Source organism: Rhinoderma darwinii, chromosome 2 (genome assembly GCF_050947455.1).
Source record: "Rhinoderma darwinii isolate aRhiDar2 chromosome 2, aRhiDar2.hap1, whole genome shotgun sequence".
Taxonomy (NCBI): Eukaryota; Metazoa; Chordata; class Amphibia; order Anura; family Rhinodermatidae; genus Rhinoderma; species Rhinoderma darwinii.
The window spans coordinates 27,181,595-27,199,135 of NC_134688.1; positions in this window are offsets into that span (position 1 = coordinate 27,181,595).

The window sequence follows — 17,541 nt, forward strand, 5'->3', positions numbered from 1 at the left end:
TAGGAGTGAATGGTTTTCACGTGAATGAGATGAGAATGGGGTTTGCGTGAAAAGGTTAAAAAATGTGTTGTTATTTATATTCTGCATATTTAATCGGCATGTTATTTATTGAATTGTTGTTTGTTAATAAATTGGCTGCTGTGGCCAATTCATTCCAAGCAAAGGTCTCTGTGTTTTATTGGGCTAATTAGTGTTAATGGTATGTCGGAGACATAAGGAGGGAGGGGGGAGTGAATTGGTACAGTAGCAAGATATAATGTAAGGCAGGACCGAACTCTGTTATCCCTTGTCATGGCCTCTGCAACAAAACAAAACAATGTCAATAAGTTAATATTTAAAAGATAATCAGTCATTTGATTAACTTATATTTGGTTATTTTTAAGTTGGAATCCTCTTTAAGGCCCTGTTCACACAGAGTTTTTTGACGCGGAAACCACGTTGGAATCAGCGCCAAAAAATGTCCGAAATCACCCCCCATTGATTTCAATGAGAAGCAGAGACATTTTTTTTCTAAGGCGGCTTTTGGCCGCTCGTGGGGGGGAAAAAGCGGCAAGTCCTTTCTTGCAGCAGTTTCTACCTCTGACCTCCCGTTGAATCAATGGGAGGCAGAAATAATCATCAGTGAATAGACATCGCTTCCAGCCAGGACGCGATGTCTATTCACAATCCCGACACTTCGGTAACGTTTGTGTGGGACTTACAGCGCTACAGCGTGATCTCGCGAGATCACGCTTGCTGTCATTAAGTCCCACACAAACATTACCGAAGTGTCGGGATTGTAAATAGACATCGCGTCCTGGCTGGAGGTGATGTCTATTCACTCTCAAGACACTTCAGTAACGTTAATGTGTGAGTAAGTGACAGTAAGCGTGATCTCGCGAGATCACTATGTGCTGAGTACATGAATGGAGAGAAGTGTATGACGCTGATTGGTCAAAAGTAAAAACACGCCCAGTTGGGTATTAAGAAAGTCATTAGCATAAATCTAAAATAGGCCATAACTTGGTTAAAATGTATAGTTTTTCTAAATAAAAACCACTGCTGTTGTCTACATTACAGCGCCGATCACATTATGTAGAAGATAGGGCACTAATGTGGTGACAGAGCCTCTTTAAGAGATGATGGTGCATGAACGTGTATAAGGTAGCGATAGGACATCTGAGGAGATGCCCGTGGTTTACTAACTATGAATGAGGCTTGGCTGACCTGAATGCCTGTGGTGTCAGGGAAGGCATGGGGATTAAGACATCTGTCAGTGTGAAAGATAAAGGGAAGTGTACACTAGAACACATTTGAGGTATAGGATTTCCGAGTGGCGGCCAGCTGGCACAGATGCACCTGGGATACCTAAGGCCGGGTTCTTCCGCAGCGTAAATGCTGTGGAATTTCCGCAACGGAATTCTGTGCAGAAATTCCGCAGAAGTTACAGTAGCAGCAAAGTAAACGTTGATAAATTGACCTGCGGTGCAGAATTTAAATCTGCAGCATGTCAATTTATGCTGCATTTTCGTTGATTTTCTGTTGCGGGTTTCCCCCATTGAATTTAATAGGGATGCAAAACCCGAAACAGAAAGCCAAGTGTTGCGACTTTTGCAGAGGAGTCGCAGCGAATTTGCCGCAAGCATTGTAACTCAGGAAAAAAATATCATACTTACCCAGAAGTATCTCCTTCTTGGGTAATTGTTCTTAGGCCACTTTGTGGTTGTCATTTCCATACAGGCAGAAGCTGAAGAGAATGGAGGTCTCGAAGCCTGGTCAGAAGACCATCCAAGGTTAGAAGCACGTTCGGACTGGCCCACCAGATTACCAGAGGCTCTGAGACAATAATGAGCCCGAAAAATCTGAAGACAGCCCCATTTGGAGGTGACTTTGGAGCCAATCATTTGCCACTAGGGTCTATTTTTTATGGGATGATTCACAAATAACCTATTAGACATTATCGATGATATGTCATGTGTGTGCAATGACAACAACAAGGATTACAATGTAATTATAGAGGACGTGCGCAGGTTCGTGGGTGGCCGTTAGGATCATCCCCTCTGGTGTGTCTGAGGAACCCCAGTCCGATGCTGGTTAGGAGTCTGAATTTAGTGTCTTTCCACAAGGTCCCAAATTTTAAGAAAAGACGTATGATAGTGGGCACATAAAAAAAAAAAAATGTCCCTAATGCAAATCATTCCCTAAAGAGAATGTTAATGTAACGAACACTTAAGTCCACCCATTGCCACTCATTGGCATATGTAATGCCCTGTGTTGTGGCTTCGGCTCATGGGCTGTTTGGTTGGAGCAATTGGCACCCACTGTGAGTCTTTGAAGACGGCTGAGCTCATATCCGAATGACAGGTCCACTTTAAACTCAGAACACTGCAAATGTGGGCAGCGCTAATGTTTTGTTGGCAGAGGATTAGGAGTATTAAAGTAGGCACCGACAGGTATCATTATAACTAATCACAAAAGGTTCATTCATCAGGAGGGATTACCGAGACCGTGTGTAACCTGTGTGAAAAATGTTTCACTGAAGTCACAAACTGATTTTTTTTTTTAAAGTAACTCCAGAATAAAGAAAAAAAACCCCGGTGGGAAATATACGATGGGGCAGGTTTACCAAACTGTCTAAGAATTTCACAGCATAAACTTAGACCAAGTAGTTTAAGGCCTTGTTCCCACCGTGTAGATTTTCTGCAGATATTGCTGATGGTTGGCTTAGTTCTTGTTTAGCGTACTTTGGTGCGTGACACCCCTCCTTCCCGCTATGCCACACCGCTTTTTCTAGACATTTTTCAAAAGAGCCTAGTGAGGTGCAACATCTATTCTTAAAGTGTAGCTAAACGTTTGACAAACTTATGACATGTCATACTGACATGTCAGAAGTTTTGATTGGTGGGGGTCCAAGCACTGAGACCCCCATCGATCGCATTAAACTAAGTTGCAGAAGCTCTCGTGTGAGCGCTCAACCACTTTGTTTCTGTTTGGCTTTTTCCGGAAAACTGATGTATCGGAGTACGGGCTCATAAACTTTCTAGTGAATCCGTACTCCGATACATTTATTCATCCAGCATATGCTGATTTCTGTTAAAGAGGTCCTCCACCTGAATGTGTTTTTGTTTCTAAAAATCTGGTTGATATGGCAGTCAGAAATACAATAAAGTGTGGTTTGAGTCCTCCCAAGCCTCCATGCCACTTGTCTGTCCCCCACCAAGTTCAGTGGCAGTTTTGCCGTAAACTGAAGACCTGAATAATCTGGGAGAGTCTGGTTGCTGTGGACATACTGCTTTATAATCTCATTGGCAATTTTGTGGTTGTTAAGTGGTAAAAGTCATACACAGAAATCATAGGGGCCCCATTGCAAAAATCTGAAAGGGCCCCTCTGCCAAATGTACTATTTTTTTCTTATTAAAGTGGTATCCCAGTATTAAATGTTATTGCAATAGAATTTAGCAATAAAAATTAATTTGTTTTGTAATTTACCTTATGATACAAAAATGTTATGAGATATTCGCTTTACTACTTTATAATGGGGCTCCCTGGTGTTTAATCTGTATAGCAATGTTCATGTCCTCCTACTGAGCTGAATTGTGAGGCAGGATGCACATGCTCAGTTCTACTCTCCAACTTCCACCATCCAGTAGAGAAGAAGTTTTTATTCAGAAACATGGCTTGCAGTGTGGATGGAGACTCACACAATAAGAAACACACAGGAGAGCCAGCAGTTAAGATGAAGAGTGAGCCTGCATACAGGACTGCTTACATACAGCATTCAGCTCTCCCCTCTGCTGCTCATCCTTTCACTGTGCGTAAGCTGCAGGCTCTCCTACTTCTTCAGTTATATAGGGCTGGGCTCTCCCCTCTTCTGCTCATCCCCTGACTGTGTTTAAGCTGCAGGCTCTCCCACTACTTCAGTTATATAGGGCTGGGCTCTCCCTCTTCTTCAGTTATATAGGGCTGGGCTCTCCCTCTTCTTCAGTTATATAGGGCTGGGCTCTCCCTCTTCTTCAGTTATATAAGGATGGGCTCTCCCTCTTCTTCAGTTATATAGGGCTGGGCTCTCCCTCTTCTTCAGTTATATAGGGCTGGACTCTCATTCTTCTTGAGTAACATAGGGCTGGACTCTCACTCTTCTTCAGTTATATAGGGCTGGACTCTCACTCTTCTTCAGTTATATAGGGCTGGGCTCTCCTCCTCCAGTTATATAGGGCTTGGCTCTCCCTTCAAATACATGTAATGGGGCATTTGTAAAGCTTCTGCTAGGGAGGAGACAGAGGCAGTGAATCAGAACAATCTGCCCATACAAGCTACGACAGGGTTGGGGAGGAGCTGTAGCAGAAAGGAAACTCCCCCTGAGCGGCCGGCCTGAAGAAAATCTAGGAGAGCAATTGGAACAATAAATGGGGAGATCTCTGGATCCATGTAGAGATTGTCATGTACTATATTATATATCAATACCTACACTACCATTCAAAAGTTTAGGGTCACTTAGAAATTTCCTTATTTTTGCAAGAAAAGCACCGTTTTTTTCAATGAAGATAACATTCAATTAATCAGAAATACACTCTATACATTGTTAATGTGCTAAATGACTATTCTAGCTGCAAACGTCTGGTTTTTAATGCAATATCTACATAGCTGTATAGAGGCCCATTTCCAGCAACCATCACTCCAGTTTTCTAATGGTACATTGTGTTTGCTAACTGTGTTAGAAGGCTAATGGATGATTAGAAAGCACTTGAAACCCCTAGTGCAATTATGTTAGCACCGCTGTAAACAGTTTTGCTGTTTAGAGGAGCTATAAAACTGACCTTCCTTTGAGCTAGTTGAGAATCAGGAGCATTACATTTGTGGGTTTGATTAAACTCTCAAAATGGCTAGAAAAAGAGAGCTTTCATGTGAAACTCGACAGTCTATTCTTGTTCTTAGAAATGAAGGCTATTCCATGCGAGAAATTGCCAAGAAACTGAAGATTTCCTACAACGGTGTGTACTACTCCCTTCAGAGGACAGCACAAACAGGCTCTAACCAGAGTAGAAAGAGAAGTGGGAGGCCCCGCTGCACAACTGAGCAACAAGACAAGTACATTAGAGTCTCTAGTTTGAGAAATAGACGCCTTACAGGTCCTCAACTGGCAGCTTCATTAAATAGTACCCGCAAAACGCCAGTGTCAACGTCTACAGTGAAGAGGCGACTCCGGGATGCTGGCCTTCAGGGCAGAGTGGCAAAGAAAAAGCCATATCTGAGACTGCCTAATAAAAGGAAAAGATTAATATGGGCAAAAGCACACAGACATTGGACAGAGGAAGATTGGAAAAAAGTGTTATGGACAGACGAATCGAAGTTTGAGGTGTTTGGATCACACAGAAGAACATTTGTGAGACGCAGCACAACTGAAAAGATGCTGGAAGAGTGCCTGACGCCATCTGTCAAGCATGGTGGAGGTAATGTGATGGTCTGGGGTTGCTTTGGTGCTGGTAAAGTGGGAGATTTGTACAAGGTAAAAGGGATTTTGAATAAGGAAGGCTATCACTCCATTTTGCAACGCCATGCCATACCCTGTGGACAGCGCTTGATTGGAGCCAATTTCATCCTACAACAGGACAATGACCCAAAGCACACCTGCAAATTATGCAAGAACTATTTAGGGAAGAAGCAGGCAGCTGGTATTCTATCTGTAATGGAGTGGCCAGCGCAGTCACCAGATCTCAACCCCATAGAGCTGTTGTGGGAGCAGCTTGACCGTATGGTACGCAAGAAGTGCCCATCAAGCCAATCCAACTTGTGGGAGGGGCTTCTGGAAGCATGGGGTGAAATTTCTCCCGATTACCTCAGCAAATTAACAGCTAGAATGCCAAAGGTCTGCAATACTGTAATTGCTGCAAATGGAGCATTCCAAGACCAAAGCAAAGTTTGAAGGAGAAAATTATTATTTGAAATAAAAATCATTATTTCTAACCTTGTCAATGTCTTGACTATATTTTCTAGTCATTTTGCAACTCATTTGATAAATATAAGTGTGAGTTTTCATGGAAAACACAAAATTGTCTGGGTGACCCCAAACTTTTGAACGGTAGTGTATACAAAACCAGGCCAAAAAAATACATATAATGATCTGCGTATATCAGCATAGACACAATCCCTATAGTATATACATAGACACTACCATATTGAGACTGAAATAACACAATAGCACACCATAGGTACCATACAAAAGAATTTTATTATATTTTAATCAAATATTTAAGAGCAATGGTTCTGTGGTGGTGGTCTGGTGTGATTTGGGACTTTTGACCCCTAAAAACTTCTAAAATCACTATATAATGGAAGGTGAATGACTGAGAAATCCAGGTTTAAATATCCCTGTCACCACTATAGCAAGTGCCATGGAGGCGGCCCATTCATGTAAAGTGTTTCCGGGCTCTCTGCACGGACATAAAATATGGGAGAACGGTCCGTAAAAAGCAAAAAATAGGACATGTCCTATCTTTTCGAAGCCTTTCTACGGCACGGGCACCGCCCTGTAAATATACGGGAAGGTGTCCGTGGGCAATAGAAGTGAATGGTTCCGTAATTACGGACCATAATTACAGACAAATTCTACAGTCGTGTGCATGGAGCCTAATTGGCTAAGTGGAATGCTGATTTTCCTTAAAGAGGACCTGTCATTTCTCCTGACATTTCTGTCTTAGTAAATACTTGTACACCCCATAATATAACAATTTTGTAGAATCTTTTAGAACTGTGTTGTGCCGTTCTTCTGTTACTCCTCCTAGAAATTTATGAATAAATTGACAACTGGGTGTACTGTTACCAGTTGGGTTTGTGACCCTACACAGACTTACACTGTCCAATCAGTGCTCACAGTCTCAGAAAAAGAAAGGCGAGTTTGGGAGACATTTAGGCAATGCTCCCTGCTAAAAATTTCCAATACCTCTATACCAAAAGGAGGAAAACAGTCTCTACATTACATACTGAAATCCAACATCCATCTAATGTTTCTTTCGCTTGTCAGCAGGTTCGACAGTGTGTCTGCTTAGCCAGTCTGTACATCATGTTCTGTTTCTGTCTTTTAGGTCTCATCAGCACAGTGTCGGCTTCTATTTTTCATAAACCAGGAATCCTAGCATCATTCTACAGACCACTATATGTTCCTGGGACCAATTATAGACCAAGACTGCAAATATAGACATTCATATATTACATAGATATCCAGATTTGTATCCTAAGGAAAAACGAACAACACGTTTGACTTAAAGAGGCTCTGTCACCAGATTTTGCAACCCCTATCTGCTATTGCAGCAGATCGGCGCTGCAATGTAGATTACAGTAACGTTTTTATTTTTAAAAAACGAGCATTTTTGGCCAAGTTATGACCATTTTCGTATTTATGCAAATGAGGCTTGCAAAAGTACAACTGGGCGTGTTGAAAAGTAAAAGTACAACTGGGCGTGTATTATGTGCGTTCATCGGTGCGTGTTTACTACTTTTACTAGCTGGGCGTTGTGTATAGAAGTTTAATCCACTTCTCTTCACAACGCCCAGCTTCTGGCAGTGCAGACACAGCCGTGTTCTCCAGAGATCACACTGTGACGTCACTCACAGGTCCTGCATCGTGTCAGCACCAGAGGCTACAGATGATTCTGCAGCAGCATCGGCGTTTGCAGGTAAGTCGATGTAGCTACTTACCTGCAAATGCTGATGCTGCTGCAGAATCAACTGTAGCCTCTGGTGCCGACACGATGCAGGACCTGTGAGTGACGTCACAGTGCTGCACTGCCAGAAGCTGGGCGTTCTGAAGAGAAGTGGATGATACTTCTCTTCAGAAAGCCCAGCTAGTAAAAGTAGTAAACACGCCCCGATGTACGCACATAATACACGCCCAGTTGTACTTTTACTTTTCAACACGCCCAGTTGTACTTTTGCAAGCCTCATTTGCATAAATACGAAAATGGTCATAACTTGGCCAAAAATGCTCGTTTTTTAAGAATAAAAACGTTACTGTAATCTACATTGCAGCGCCTATCTGCTGCAATAGCAGATAGGGGCTGCAAAATCTGGTGACAGAGCCTCTTTAAGGCCACCCTCCATCTAAACTGTACATATGCACATCCACTTTTGTGTCCTAAACTTTGTTACTATCATTGACCTTATTGATGATATTAACTTTAATGAAGGTGTAGAATATTTAACAGAGCTCTCAGATCTCGTGGGTACTGCCACTGTACCCGCGAGACCAGAGGCAGGAGCACGGCTGTTTTGCACAACCAAACTCCTGCCGCAACTGCTGGAATTGGAAAGAACTCAAATTCCTCTGTCACCACGTGGGCACACCTGCAATGCAATCGCCAGGCGCTGATGGGTTACCATGGCGCCAAGATGCACTATGGGAAGAAGACAAGCTGGCGGAGGCAGTGTGATGCTCTGGGCAATGTTCTGCTGGAATACCTTGGGTCCTGGCATTCATGTAGATGTTACTTTGACAAGTACCACCTACTTAAACATGGCTGCAGACAAAGTACAACCCTTCATGGCAGCGGTATTTCCTGATAGCAGTGGTCTCATTCAGCAGGACAATGCACCAGACACAATGCAAAAATGGTTCAGGAATGGTTTGAGGAACATGACAAAGAGTTTAAAGTGTTGACTTGGCCTCCAAATTCCCCAGATCGCAACCCGAACGAGCATCTGTAGAATGTGCTGGAAAAACAAGTCCGATCCATGGAGGTCCCACCTCACAACTTAAAGCGTTCCTAACTTTTCAGGAGATTTTAATAATAAGCTGTCATATGTACATGAGGAATAGCACCATTTCCGGCCATTATATAACATGTATTTTGCATTATATAGCAGCTTTCCCCTCTGCAGGCTCCATCTCTAATTCTCAGTTATCTCTGAGAAAGTGGGCGCAGCCTAACTGCTATCATGTCTTCTATACCCTGCCCTCATAGAAGAGAATCCTGCTCTCATATCTCTACCTCTGCAGTCTAACAGGAAATTTCCCAGCACTTCATGCTTCCCTCTGCTGACCAGCTTTATGGAGATGATGATTTCATTTTCCAGCAGGACTGGCACCTGCCCGCACTGCCAAAACTACCAATACCTGGTGTAATAACCACAGTATCACTGCGCATGATTGGCCAGCAAACTCGCCCGACCTAAACCCCATAGATTCTCTATGGGGTATTGTCAAGAGGAAGATGAGACATCAGACCCAACAATGCAGACGAGCTGAAGGCCGCTATCAAAGCAACCTGGGCTTCCATAACACCTCAGCAGTGCCACAGGCTGATCGCCTCCATGCCACGCCGCATTGATAACACCTCAGCAGTGCCACAGGCTGATCGTCTCCATGCCACGCCGCATTGATAACAGCTCAGCAGTGCCACAGGCTGATCGCCTCCATGCCACGCCGCATTGATAACAACTCAGCAGTGCCACAGGCTGATCGCCTCCATGCCACGCCGTATTGATAACACCTCAGCAGTGCCACAGGCTGATCGCCTCCATGCCACGCTGTATTGATAACACCTCAGCAGTGCCACAGGCTGATCGCCCCCATGCCACGCCGCATTGATGCAGTAATTCATGCAGAGTCGGAGCCCAACCAAGTATTGAGGGCATATACTGTACATACATTTGAGTAGGCCAACATTTCGGTAATAAAAATTATTTTTGATATTGGCCTTATTTAATATTCTAATTTTCTGAGACACAAAATTTTTGATTTTCAATAACTGTTACCATAATCATCAACATTAAAAGAAAAAATGGTGGAAATAGATCACTCTGTGTGTAATGAATCTATAGAATATATGAGTTTCTCTTTTTTAATTGAATTACTGAAATAAATAAACTTTTTGATGATATTCTAATTCATTGAGGACTAGTATATATATATATATATATATATATATATATATATATATATATATATATATATATATATATATAGAAGCTGAAGTAGAATGGAGGAGCTTATACAGCAGTAATGAGCAGTGTAGCTGAGAGTCCAGCACTGGAGTGTCATAGAAATCTTACCAGCAGCATGTGTCTTTCTCACTTTGCTCCTGCTTCATACCCTGTCTCACCTCTCCCCCTCCATAGACTTGTATTGACAGTCTGTCTGTGTGAGTCTCTCTCTGCTACCTCCTCCTGCTATCCCCTCCCCTATATATTAAGAGGCGTGCACTCAATAGATTACGGCTGACTGCTGGAGTACCGGCGGCAGGAAACCTCATCACGAGACTCTTCTAATAAAAACTTCCATATTATATATAGACATATACACACTCTGATATTAATGGTTATGAAATACTTATCTTGTACAGCTCCTGTGCTACAGTCTGTATTATACCCCAGAGCTGCATTCACAATTCTTCAGGCCTCAAAGTTTATATCTCCCAGCATTACCTGCTGGTTTAATGTCGGTACAGAGCTTGTTCTGGTCATTTTAATTCTGACAAGTGTTGTCTTTACACTATGAACTGTACAGTAATCTGACGTGGGAAAAAATAACTGTCTTTCCCAATTATAGGAGCTCAGTTAAGCTAGGGGAGTGTCCGACAACAAGTTTGCTGACAGATTCCAATAAAAACCAGCAGAATAGTGAATGCAGCTCTGTCTGGCTCGATGCTCGAACACTAATTTATTTATGTGTTGTGAAACGTTAAAACTCCTCCACATGAAAGAATTGTTTTTATTTTATTAACTTTATTTTTAAACCTAGTATTGGGCTATAGCATTTAACTATAGCTTAGATGCAATGTCTATATAATACTTTATGTCCTTGACACTAGTTTATATACATATCACATATTACGTAGATATTATAATAATATGTTTTTGTGCTAAAGAGGCTCTGTCACCAGATTTTGCAACCCCTATCTGCTATTGCAGCAGATCGGCGCTGCAATGTAGATTACAGTAACGTTTTTATTTTAAAAAAACGAGCATTTTTGGCCAAGTTATGACCATTTTTGTAGTTATGCAAATGAGGCTTGCAAAAGTCCAAGTGGGTGTGTTTAAAAGTAAAAGTCCAAGTGGGCGTGTATTATGTGCGTACATCGGGGCGTTTTTAATACTTTCACTAGCTGGGCGCTCTGATGAGAAGTAACATCCTCTTCTCTTCAGAACGCCCAGCTTGTGACAGTGCAGATCTGTGACGTCACTCACAGGTCCTGCATCGTGACGGCCACATCGGCAGCAGAGGCTACAGTTGATTCTGCAGCAGCATCAGCGTTTGCAGGTAAGTCGATCTTACCTGCAAACGCTGATGCTGCTGCAGAATCAACTGTAGCCTCTGCTGCCGATGTGGCCGTCACGATGCAGGACCTGTGAGTGACGTCACAGATCTGCACTGTCACAAGCTGGGCGTTCTGAAGAGAAGAGGATGTTACTTCTCTTCACAGCGCCCAGCTAGTAAAAGTATTAAAAACGCCCCGATGTACGCACCTAATACACGCCCACTTGGACTTTTACTTTTAAACACACCCACTTGGACTTTTGCAAGCCTCATTTGCATAACTACAAAAATGGTCATAACTTGGCCAAAAATGCTCGTTTTTTTAAAATAAAAACGTTACTGTAATCTACATTGCAGCGCCGATCTGCTGCAATAGCAGATAGGGGTTGCAAAATCTGGTGACAGAGCCTCTTTAAGATGCAGTTATTTGGGGGACAGCTATTCTTTATTAGTGATAATGTTCACAGGATGTTTGTTTCACTTTGCACCACACATGTACATTTGTTATAAAGATATTCTCCCAACAAAAATAAAAAATAAAGTGTGATTAACCTTATATATCATAAGCAAATCAGAAGAGCAATTCTACCCATAACCTGCAGGTGTCACTGTTTCCACTGACACAATTAGCAAAACTATAGATGCCATCCTATAGACAGCAGTGATGGCTAAAGAAGTGCCGTGCAGACTACAGTGACACCTGATGGCTGAATAGCGGTACTGCACCATTCTAATTTATTTTTTATTTCTGCATACATTTAATGTAAATGATCCTTTTTATAATAATTATATCAGTCACCTATGTGAGTAGTTGATGTAGCGCCACATATAATTCATAATATCGCTGTTTAGGCATGATTTCTTATCTAATAAAGTGCACTTATATCATATAATGTCTAGCGGTACATCATGCTAACATTAAAGCTTATGTAAGTGACAAAGCAGCTCCCATTTCCTTTGCTCAAGGTCTGTTCAAGCAATCTTGGAATGAAGCAAACACATATGCGTTCCTTATAACGCAGATTATTACCCTCAAGTGACAGTCATTCTGCATAGACCTTCTTTGACTTTCCTGGCACGCTTTGTTGCTGTTGAAATGAAGCCATCACCAAAGCCTCGAGGAACATTTTGATCAAGTAATGAAGTGGAGGTCCCTCCCTGGACAGATCCACATTCCCTGATGACTGGGAGTTTCTTCAGGACTGCCATGTAGGGCTGAAGAATCCCACATACAGGCACGGCTTCCACTGTAGATGAAAAACCAAGAAGCTTCCCACGGTCAGGCCAGCGGATGACCCTGGTGGAATTTAGAACTTCCTGGGTGACAGGTGGAAAGCTAAGAAATACAGGAACCACAGGAGGAGCAGGCTGTGACTTTTCAATCCTAAAGACCGGTCCTGGGCGACTCGCTCAACAAAGGTCATATACCCAAAAAAGGGTTGGAATATTGCACGACTGTAAAGTATCTGTTGTATCTATCAGCATTAAAGAGGACCTGCCAACTCTCCTGACATTTCTGTTTTACTAAGTCATTGTATTCCCCATGAAATAACAATTCTGGAGCAACTTTTTTTTAGAAATCTATGTTGTGCCGTTCCTCTGTTATTCCTCTTAGAAATGTATGACTAAATTGACAACTGGGTGTTACCAGTTGGGGGTGTGTCCCGACACAGACTGACAGTCCAATCAGTGCTGACCAAGTGAAATTGTGTAGGGACACGCCCCTTTGAAAAGGGTAATGGTAACACCCAGTTGTATATTTATTCATCAATTTCTAGTAGGAATAACAGAAGAATAAAAGAAGAATGGCACAGCATAGAGTTCTAGAATTTTTATTTCAAGGGAATACAAGTATTTACTCAAATAGACATGTTAGGAGACGTGACAAGACTAAAGGGGTTGGCAAAGATTAGAAAAACATGGCTAATAACTTTCAAAAACAGCGCCACACAAGGTTGTGTTCGGAATTGCAGTTCAACCCATTCCCTTCAATGGAGCCAAGCTGCAACTTCAAACTCATGGACGGGCGTGTTCCTGTTTTTGGAAAAAAGCAGCCATGCCTTTGGAGTAATGATGTCCCCTGCAGAGCAAAATATAAAGGGGTCACCCCTAGTAAAGTCTGGAGAACCTGTGTCCCCCATGTATATACCTGTATATGGAGAAACTTAGTATTTAGGGCTCCCTGATATGGAATACAGTATAATAATATACTAATAACAAGTATACATTATTTCCCTGTGTCATAACAGTTTATAAACACATCAATGCTTAAAGTTACAAGTCTGATGCCTTCAGCTCCTCTTGTCCTCTGTCCCCATGACAACACTTCCTGTTATTCGTATATAACTTTGTAGAAAAGACAACCATATGGGCTGTCACTAAAATAAATATAGACATAACCCCTGATTAACAGTAGGACAAATCTATATACCATTCCAGGAATTCAGTCTTATCTACTCAATGCCTCCAAAGGCGGAAATACCACGTCAACTGGCTGTCTCCACATAAACAAGCATGGTTGGATAGGCTGATTATGAATTTGTATTGCCCCGGACAAGTGGCCGCCTAGACCTCTGAGTGGCTTATCTCCCAGTGGACATGTTGACATACAACATGCCAATCCTTATTTCCGCCCATGGCAGACGTGAGGGGAGAGTTGAGCTGTCTATCTAATCTCATACAACCACTTTAAGACCAGTCGTGTCCAACTTGTGGCTCACCGCCTATTGGGAAACTACAACTCTCAGCCGTAGTCTGTTACCGACTCTAATTATTTTTTCCCATGTGATGACTAAGAAAGTATTATAAAGAAAGTTCTGGATCTGTTCTGACAGATAATAAAAATGTCTATTAGTGAGAATTCTTGTTTTAGGGGCATCTATATAAAGATCAATGTTGTGTAAGGTCAGATGAGTCATGATTGTTTTATAGTAAGGCCGGTTTTAGGCCGGGTTCCCACGTAGCGTAAACGCTGCGGAATGTCCGCAACAGAATTGTGTGCGGAAAGTCCGCAGCATTTGCAGTAGCAGCAAAGTGAATGAAATCTAGTAAATCTCACGCCCACTCTGCAGAAAAAACCCTGCAGCATAAGCGTTAATAAATCGACCTGCGATGCGGAATTTAAAAACCCGCAACAGAAAGCCAAGTGTTGTGACTGCAGTAATTACACCGCAAATCCGGAGACCAAAAAAAACCATCATACTTACCCAGAACGCCCTCCTTCTTCCTGCAGTGAACTACGTTTCATCCCAAGTGACCGCTGCAGGCAATGGCTGCAGCATCACATGACCTGCAACATCATCGTAGGAGGCCGGAGCGGACGTCAAAGGAGCGAGGGGGTAAGTGTGAGCGCTTTATTATGTAACGTGGGGTGCTGCGGGTTCCAGGTTGGATACGCTGTGTGATTTTTACGCAGTGTATCTGACCCGTGGGAACCCGGGATTAAACAGTCACAACACAAGCTTTTGGCACGGCTGCCATGGTAACCCATCGGCTCCCCGTAATCGTTTTGATGGGGTGACAGAGATAGCCCCCTCCCTCTAACCATCTAAACGCAGCGCTCGTTGCGGTGTTGTTGGCTGTAAATGACTGTGCCATCGCCATTCACTGGATGAGAAGTTACATCCTATTGCGTCCAGTACATCACAATTATCATATAATAGTACCTCCAAATGCGGAAAGGGGTTAAAATGGCAATTAGAATAAGTCCCTAGATCAACAACCCATCTCTAGCAATCTAAGGGTATGTGCACACACACTAATTACGTCCGTAATTGACGGACGTATTTCGGCCGCAAGTACCGGACCGAACACAGTGCAGGGAGCCGGGCTCCTAGCATCATACTTATGTACGATGCTAGGAGTCCCTGCCTCGCTGCAGGACAACTGTCTCGTACTGTAATCATGTTTTCAGTACGGGACAGTGGTCCTGCAGCGAGACAGGGACTCCTAGCATCGTACATAAGTATGATGCTAGGAGCCCGGCTCCCTGCACTGTGTTCGATCCGGTACTTGCGGCCGAAATAGGTCCGTCAATTACGGACGTAATTAGTGTGTGTGCACATACCCTAAGACTGCAGCAAGTGAGGGTGTGTCTTCACTACCTGCCTGTAGACGTCTATGGAGAGGGAGCATAGATAGCGGAGACACAGACATGCTGCCCATAGAAGTCTATGGAGAGGGGTGAGCATGAGCAGAGTGAAAGACACATACAGACATGCTGTAGCTTCCTGGTAAGAGGTCAGTCTCACTTAGCTACACTGCTCATTACTGCTGTGTGATGTTCTCCATGCTGCTGCAAATTGTATATATGGGATAAATAGCGATAGGATAGCAGGAGTCTCCTCTTCTATGTGTGCAGAAGACATGATAGCAGTTAGGCTCCACCCACTAGCTCAGAGAAAACTGAGGATTAGAGATAGCAGTTTTCCCCTCTGCAGCCTCTAAGAAATGCAGGATACAAGCCATATAATGGACAAAAATGGTGTTATTCCTCATGTAAAAACATAGGTCAGCTTATTCTGAAAAGTTAGGTACGCTTTAAATGTTTCAGATCATCCAATTAATTTAATATAAGAAAAAGACCAAAAAGTGAACACAAAATGCAGCTTTTAAATGATCATTCCATTTACGGAGGATAAACACGTATTCAAAACCTAAATCATCCGTGTGAAAAAGTAATTGCCCCCAGAACCGTATAACTGGCTGTGCCGCCCTCGGCAGTCTCACCGGCTATCAAATGTTTGTGATAACATTTTTTTTCCCACTGTGGAGGAATTTTGCCGCACTCTTTGCAGATTTGTTTTCATTTGCATACATCGGAGGGTTTTGAGCATGAACTCCCCATTTAAGGTCTCTTATTGGGGAGAAAAGTATGACGCTGATTGGTCACTGATTGGTCAGCGCCATACACTTCTCTCCACAACGCACACTTGGCCATATAGTAAAACACGCCCTGTTGTCCATTAAGAAAGTTATTAGCATAAAGCTAATATAGGTCATAACTCCGTCAAAAATGATCGTTTTTCTAAATTAAAAAAACTACTGTAATCTACATTACAGCGCCGATCACATCATGTACAATATAGGCCACTTATAATGTGGTGACAGAGCCTCTTTAATATGATGGAAAAATGTAAAAAAAATTTCTGTGGTAACTGCTTCCTATAAGGCTATGTTCACATGGAGTATTTTGCAGGAGGAATATCTGCCTCAAAATTCCGATTTGGAACTTTGAGGCAGATTTTCCTCTCCCTGCACGCCGATTTTCGCCCGCGGCCATTGAGCGCCGCGGGCATAAAACACCGTGAAATACGCTTTCTCTGCCTCCCATTGAAGTCAATGGGAGGTCAGAGGCGTAAACGCCCAAAAATAGGGCATGTTGCTTCTTTTTCCCGCGAGGCAGTTTTACTGCTCGCGGGAAAAAGACGCCGACGCCTCCCATTGAAATCAATGGGAGGCGTTTTCGGGCCGTTTTTGCCGAGTTTTGCGACGTGGTTTCCACGTCAAAAAACTCAGTGTGAACATAGCCTAAGAGGGTGGGTGGAAAGTCTAGACATTCACTTAGAGATTTACTTAAACCATCAGCATGCGGTTACACGGATGCCAAATTTTACTACCCCCACCCCATAAAGTGGTCTTGTCATAGGACAATTTCCCTTTTAAAACCAAAGCTATAGATCTCAATAAAGGGTATGTTCTCGATAGCAATGTACCGACCACTACACAGTCATCTTCCTACTCGGTAGCTCTAGGAGCTGAACATTTGCAGTGCCGGGGTATTCCTGCATTCTTTTTCTAGAACTGCAGCACAGGTCTGACTTTGTCAATGATGACATTATAGGAGTCTTATTTTTATGCCGCGTTTTGTTGAACCAGTGGTGTAAAATGACACCCCGCATGCACTACACAGCTTTTTACCCCTGAATTCAATGCTAAGCTGTTGACAAGCATTTTCAAGGCGTATTTTAGAGCTTAATGCAATAGTTTTGCGTTTCAAAGTACGCCTGAAAAAACTGTGTGAACATACCCTTAAAATATGGCTCCTGATTGGATCAAGGGGCTACACGTCACATACTGCCAGGGTCAGGACAAGAGCAAGGATGACACCCATATTACTCACACAGCCGTATTTGTGGTCTAGGTTTTCTCCGCATATGTAGAAACACAAACATGTATAAATGAACATACGTTAAATTTCCTTTAATCCACACCATAAATAGGATTTAAGAGGCACCAGATTATCAGATGTCGGATTATAAGAATTTCACTGTATGCTCATAGATCTCACACTTTTGAAGGGAATGATGACA